Source organism: Ochotona princeps, chromosome 25 (assembly GCF_030435755.1).
Source record: "Ochotona princeps isolate mOchPri1 chromosome 25, mOchPri1.hap1, whole genome shotgun sequence".
NCBI lineage: Eukaryota > Metazoa > Chordata > Mammalia > Lagomorpha > Ochotonidae > Ochotona > Ochotona princeps.
This window is the reverse complement of record NC_080856.1, coordinates 21853569-21861096: the sequence shown is the minus strand read 5'-3', so window position 1 is coordinate 21861096 and position 7528 is coordinate 21853569. Positions and strand designations below refer to the sequence as shown.

At 45.2% G+C, this 7528-nt stretch overlaps 1 long non-coding RNA gene across 1 annotated transcript; it reads right to left on the bottom strand.

Annotated features, from left to right (window-relative positions):
* Nucleotides 1–1059: 1059 nt before the first annotated feature.
* On the bottom strand, nt 1060–4623 carry LOC131477974 (uncharacterized). Its single transcript, XR_009244232.1, has 3 exons — nt 4383–4623; nt 2301–2393; nt 1060–1353 (listed from the first exon to the last, which is right to left on the bottom strand). It is a non-coding gene; the product is annotated as an uncharacterized LOC131477974 (long non-coding RNA).
* Nucleotides 4624–7528: the final 2905 nt, after the last annotated feature.

Below are 7528 nucleotides of genomic sequence, written 5' to 3'. Positions count from 1 at the left end.
AAGACAGCAAGGCACCATGACCTAGTCTCATCCAGAAACCCTGGGTCTACACAGAGCAGGAAGGCTGAGACAAAGTGTTCCCAAGGCACCTAGGGAGCTGCTCCCAGGTGGATCTCTGCTTCAGTCTTGGACAAGACCCTCCCTACACTTACACCTCATCTTATAGCAGCATCAGCGCCCATCCTGAGGACAGCTGTGGACACGGGCTGCACCAACTATGTCAAGAAGCAGCCGTAGACTGTGGAAAGTAGACATAGGGCTCTCAAATCTATGTCTCATGTCTAAAAGACAAATAAAGGACTTGCAAGAGTGGTTTCCACACAAAAGCTGGGCCTTCCAATTACTTAGGGTAATCACTCATGGCACACAGATGCTTTAGGTCTTCACGCAGAAATATAAAATTATACCTCCTGGGAGCAGAGCTTGGAAATGTCTACGTTAATTTAATTGCTAGGTAATTTGTATATATAGCCGATTTGAAGATACATCTCTAGGAATTGGGAAGTTCTTACGTATCTGTCTAGTCTTCTAAAGAAGTAGGCATGGGACAGGCTGCTGAGGGACAGATTATACTCCAATGCAAACCAGCGGAGATTGTCCAGTGCTGGAATCAATGGTTCCAGTGTGAAACGTAGCTGCTGCCTCATGATCTGACACCATGTCATCTTGGTCTCAAAGGAACACACCCTAGGTATACTAGGGGAGGCGTCTGCCCTTGAGGACCCTTCTTTGCTTGCTCTGCTTACACACAAAGCATTTCAGCAGAGGACTGCAGCTCCAGGTGAACAGCTTCCCTACGATCTCCTGCTCCATTCCAGTCCAGAAGCCTTGAGCACAGGCTCACAAAGATTCACGATGGTTCCCCCTCAGTATTTTCTTGACTCTCCCACAAGAGAGCTGAGGGCAAAAGCAAGCTCTGTGCTTGCTCACAGCACTAGTACCTAAGGTCAGCTCTCAGCACCCATCAAAGCAGAGGCAGCTGCTGGTCCTGGCGGGAGGCAAGAGGCGGCAGACAAAGCTGAGACTCTTCCTACCATCCAGGAGCAGATCTGTGAGTGAACACTACGCTCTGGCAGTTCTGTTCAGCCATGGGAATGAAATGCACCCCTCTACCTACCTCCAGAGAAGGCATCATGCTCATACCAACAACCGCCATGGTACCCATCACTCCCTGAATGTGACAGGAACCTGGCCCTGTCTGAGGGTACTCAGCATCTCCAACAGGGAAGTAGCAGCACCTGCTGAGGAGACTTCCTGCAGATGAAACATGGAACTTGGCCAGCAAATCAGGAGTTGAGCTTTCTCCCAGTTCTTTGGCTGGTGGGATCTTGGGAGAAGCATTTTGCCTCTTTCCTTCCTAGGGAAAAAGGAGAGAAAGAAAGCAAGTTTTGTATTGCAATCTGTCCTTATCAGAGCTGGCTTTCAGCTGCTCAGACAGCAGGGGGAGCTGCAGGGAGACCAGTGGACACCAGACAAGGCATGGATGCTGAGGCACCAGGAGGGACTGGAATCCAGCAGGACCTGTAGACCTCATTCATTTTCTCCTTCTGCAGTTCACTGCTGAGCCTTGTGAGGGAGAGGGAGGGCAATGAGTGAAGCCCAGGGTGCCCCTCCCAGACCATGCATCTTCCAACAAAAACCAACTCAAAACAGACTGTCCAGTGACACCAGTGAGCAGTTATTTCTCACTTTTGTAAACTGAGGACAGCTCCAGAGATGAGGATTCGATACAGGTGGGATACAGGTCAGAGAGCAGATGGAAGAAGCACAGCAAGAAATGATGTGTGGACGGTGGAGGAAAGGGCAGGGGCGATCTGCGTCAAGACGTCAAGAGGGGCAGCTGAGAAGCTGCGAGACATCAGGAAGCAGACTGGGAAGTGGCCTATGGACAGAGACCTTCTCAGTCTAGGTCCCCATGGGCTGCCAGAGGCATCACATCTCACAAGGGCTGTGTCCCTCCCACCACAGGGACCACAGCCCTGCACTAATTTACTTACTGCTGCATCGTAATGTACACCTTCCCTGCTCAACACTGACAGTAAACATTGAGCTCACACCTTCTTTTTTTTTTAATGATATACTTATTTGAATATCAAATTTACAGAGGGAGATGAAGACAGAGAAAGATATAGACACTCCACTAGCTAGTTCACTCTCTGACTGGCCAGAAATGCAGGGGTAGGCCAGGACAAAGCCAGAACTAGCAACTTCTTCCAGGGCCCTTACATGGGTGCAGTGGCCCAAACAGTTGCTCCTGCTTTTTCCCAGGCCCCGTAGCAGTTTAAAAGTGGAACACCTACCCATATGAGATGCCGGCATCGCAGGCAGTAGCTTAGCCTCTTATGCCAAATCAGCCCCTGCTCACATCCTGACTCTCATCCCTGAAGCTGCACCTGCAAGTATACACAGAAGGGGAAGGTGATTCCCTTCACAGATAGCTGCCAGAGAGCAGGTGCACTTACTCTCCTATTGGCCTGATTTCTTTCTTGACGCACAGCCATTGTTCCAGGAGGCAGTGGTGGCATGGACGGCAAAACCCAGCCTTCCTCTCTGGCACTGAGACTTCATGGCACTGCAGTCTTCCCCTCAAGACCCAAGCTGGCCTTCAGTGCACACACTTGTATCTAAGTAGCAACAAGCACATAAAGTGGTTACCCTCCTGCCAACTCAAGACAGCCTGAAGGCTTGCCATCTGGTCACTAACTGGCCTCATACCAACTTTCCCTCTGTGACATTGTTGGCTACCCTTTTCTTTCTCATTCAGGCCTGGGAAGGGACTTACATTCCTGGGGACTAAGCCCATGCTGCTTCTCTCACGTGTTGCATTGTTGGGATCAGCACTGCAGAGGTGAACAGCTCAATGAGGGACTTCTCTCTTGGGGTCCGATGTCCTCTGGCCTTCGAGGACCCTTATCCCTTATCCCTTGCCCCAACACATATTCTTCCCACAGTTCTGAACCTTTTGTCTGATGCCAGCATTGGTGTCTCAAGGATCCTTTCCTTTACTCACATGGGGCTTGATTCAGCCTTTCATTCCCAAAAAACAGGCAGTCACTCTCTAGCCTAAACAGCTACACTCTGCTCCAAGGACACAGAGCTGCAGCCTGTGGTTCATTCAGATCTTCAGGATGCTGCTGAGTGACAAAACTTTCTCCAGTGATGCAAATGATCTGTGTCTGTGGTGATATTTTCAATCATCACAGTAGCTTTAACCTTTTGTGAGTAAATCCTTCCAATTCAAAGTTTCTGGAGAAGTGTGATCAACCACATCTTTATTATTATTAACAGTCAATTCATAACTTACTACTCTGCAGTGAATTAAAACTGTTCTTTCCTAAAATTGAATACATTTAACACATATAAAATGATTTGTTATAATAATATAGACTTTCCTGTTTTTAGTCCAATTTCCTGTAAATTACACGTATTTTTTCTTTCATTCCAGTTTGCTGATAAGTGTGTCTATTAACACCTTCTGGTTCTGAAAAGCTTCTTCTATAAATTGATACCTGAAGAAATAAATAAGGTTTTAATACAAGTATTTGTGTAAAGCAATGGTAAGCCCCGATATACAGAAATAATCTAAAAATAGAAGTATAGATGACACTGAAATGAAGATCACTTTGAACACTTCTCAATGTGGCACCATCCCATGCAAGAATCCCTGGATTCAACTCTCTCCTTTGCTTTCCAGGCACTCTGGGAGGCAGCCGATGGTGGCCAAAGTACTTGGGTCCCTGCTAAGCACATGGGAGACTTGAGTGAATTTTAAGGCTCTTGGTCTCAGCCCAGCTTGGCCCTGGTGGCGTATCTGGGAGAGCAAGATGGTTGACAGGAGAGCTCTCTCGTTTGTCTCCATGCTTTTCAAATAAAATACATATTTTTCAACTATTTAAGGTGTTGGACTGTCACAACACAGCAGCTTAAGCCACCACCAGCAATACTGGCACTCCTTACAGGCACGGGTTCAATTCCCAGCGGCTCTACTTCTCATGCAGCTAACTGTCAGCATGCCCGAGAAAGCAGTGCAACATGGCCTGAGTACTTCGTCCCCTGGGCCACTGCAGATGGGCTTGTAGGCTCCTGGCTTTGCCTAGTCGAGATCCAGCCAGTATGGCATTAGCCGTATGAACCTGCAGGCAGATCTCATTTGTCTCTCCCTTTCTCTGTAACTCTCACTTTCAAGACAATAAGTACATTTTATTGCTTTTTTTTTAACTGTGAAATAACAAAAGAAAATCTGTAGAGAGGACAGGCAATTATGAAGATCAAATAGAGAATTTTTTCATAAAATGCATACAAAACAGTATTTTAAAAAACATTTTGCATCAGGCAATTATAAAATATTCAGGCCGGCGTTCCTGACATACCAGGTCACACACCTGTCTGAGGTTCTGACATGCCACATGGGCACTGGTTCAAGTCCCAGCTGCTCCAGTTCTGATCCAGCTCCGTGCTAACAAGCCTGGGAAAGCAGCTAGGATGGCACAAGTGCTTGCGTCCCTGCAACCACGTGACACACCTGGAAGAAGCGCCAGGCTCTGGCTTCAGATGGGCCCAGTTCCTGTTGTTGCAGCTAGCAGGGAGGTAACCAGAGATGGAAGACCTCTGTGTTTCTTCCTCTGTTAAGCCAGCCTTCCAAAGAAAAATAAATCTTTCAAAAAGGACAAACCCGGGGCCAAAACAATGGCTCCATTGGCTAATCTTTTACCTGCAAGAGCCAACATTCTATATAGGTGCTGGTTTGTTTCCTAGCTCTTCAAGTTCTGATCCAGCTCCCTGTTTATCATCTGGAAAGGCAGCAGAGGATGGTCCAAAGCCTTGGAATCCTGTACTCATGTGGGAGACCCAGAAGAAGATCCTGGTTCCTAGCTTCCAATTGGCTGATCCCTGGACATTGTGGTTATTTGGGGAATGAACCAGTGCATGCAAGACCTTTGTCTCTTCTCCATGCAAATCTGCTGTTCCAATAAAAACACATTTAAAAAAATATGTGAATGTCAGTTTGTGAATAAGTTAATTGATTTAAAAATCAGAGATAAAACTTCCCATGTGCTCACTTAGTCCCCAGTGTCCCCAACAACTGGGCTGTACCAGGCTAGAGCCAGGCCTCCAAGGCAGATGGCAGAGACCCAACTACTTGAGCCATCACCTCCTGCCTCCAAGGATGGACACTGGAGGGATCTGCATTTGGAATGGAGTGGGAACTCAAACCCGGGCACTTCATATGGCATGTGAATTTCTCAAGTGGTGTTATTACTGTTACGCCACACACCTTACTCTTGTGTGGAGGAGAAATCTTCTTGGTGGAGCTCAAGGAAATTGCTAATCACCGTATGATGCACAGAACATTACTCTACAATAAAAATTAGCAAGCCCCAAATGTCAATATTGTGTAAGCTGAGACACTCTGATTTAGACCAGCATACTTGTGGTCAAGCCAAACAGCTGCAGACAGCCCTGTGGATGGAGTGGCAGCCGCCCTGCAGTCCTCACAAAGCTGACACGTCTGTGTGTAGAATCAAAGATGCTGGTACCTATGCTCTTTATGTTCTAACAGCTGGCAATCCCGACATGTCAGTCTGCCCCTCTTTATCAAAAGGAGAAACACTGGCCGCTGACTGACATACCAACTGCCTCTGCAGAAAAACAGGACACAAAAGAGAACATTAATTGAAAAAGAAATAATTATGTATAATCTACTAGTCTTTAAACTCACTAATACAAAATCCCCATAATTTCATTTTTTAAGATTTATTCATTTTTATTGCTAAGTCAGATATCTAGAGAAGAGGCAAGACAGAGAGGAAGATCTTCTGTTCAATAGTTCACTCCCCAAGCAGCCGTAATGGCTGAGTTGAGCCAACCTGAAGCCAGGAGCCCGGAGACTCTTCAGGGTCTGCCACATGGATACAGGGCCCCAAGGTTTTGGGATGTCCTCAACTGCTTTCCCTCGCCACAAGTAGGGAGCTGGATGAGAAGCGGGGTTGCTGGGATTAAAACCCATACCCATATGGAATCCTGGTGCGTTCCAAGCAAGGACTTAAGCTGCCTGGTTACTGTGCTGGGCCCAAAATACCCATAATTTCATCTTTATCATAACAACCATGAAGTGTTACAGATATGAAAATACTAAGCATCTTGAAGTATTTTCAATACTAACCATCTGAAGAAAAAGCAAATACAGTTCATTTTCCATGCTAATTTGAGGATCAACATAATGGTTATGTATATGGTGAAAATGATGGTTATGGAATAACAAATCCAAAAGATATCTTTGCAAAGAGAGTCAAACCACTTGAATGTTTTATGTGAAAAATATGGAAAGTCCAAAGCTTCAGTTAGAAAAAACTGAATTAAAATGTATTAAAGAAATAATAATTACTTCACTACCCTACTCTGCAAAAATCCTAACAAAGAATACTGTTTAACCAGGAAACAATCTTCTTTCACTGGGACATGTAGTTTCCCATGTGACTTTTCACTAGATTCCTAAAGTGAGAGAAGCCTAGGAAATGCTGAAGTTTCTATGTTAAATGGAAAAAATCAGAACACAATAAATGTAATTACTTATTAGATATCAAATATCTACTACCTCAAAAGTAAGAAGAAAAAAAGGTACATAAATATTTACAAAACAATGCTATTCCCAGAGAAAACTATAGCTGAAACCATACTTGGCTGCTGCAGGCATCTGTGGAGTGTACTGAGGGATAGAAGCTTGCTGTCTCTCTACCTCTCTAATAACAAAGGAGCCAGAGAGCATTGGGGACTATGGTCAGGATGGAATCTATAGGGCAAAACACTGTTAGGACAGAAGCTGAACAGAGGAAGGATGCCAGCAGTAGGGCTTTGCCAAGTCCGTGGCTGAAGGCGTCCACGCATGTGCAGACACACACCGGGGAAGTTTACCAAAGAGAACAGCTGCTAAGCGACCGAACAGGAGCAAAGATACTGGGAGCCAAGCAGGAACAAAGAGAAAACAAAAGGATGGCAATCTTAAACCCACCACAGCCATAATCATAGTGTAAACCCACCAAGAACTGAAAGTAACTAAATGTTACCTACAAATACACTTCAAATACATATGTATCAATATACACATATATTAATAGCATAAGAATTAACATTCAAACAAATAGAAAAATTGGCTCAGTTGTATTATCAAAGTACAACTCATGACAAAACAGTCACAGGGTAACAGCCTGAATCATTTCATTTAGAAAAAGGACAGGAAAAGCACTTGACAAAATTCACTTTTTCATAAAGACATTTTCAGAGTAACTAATAGAATAGTGCTTCCTCCTTTCAATATTGGGCATTTACTAGAAAAACAAAACAGAAACAAACTTGTTCACAGTTGAACACTGGCACTTGTGCTGCTAGCTCACCTTTCTGAGCGAGTACCAACACAGCAGACATAAAGACCAACGGCAACAACCTCAACCCTGCCCCCTTGGACAGCCATGTCATCAGAACCAGACCAGGAACCTCAGGGCCACAAACTGGGTTTCAAACTGGGCCAACT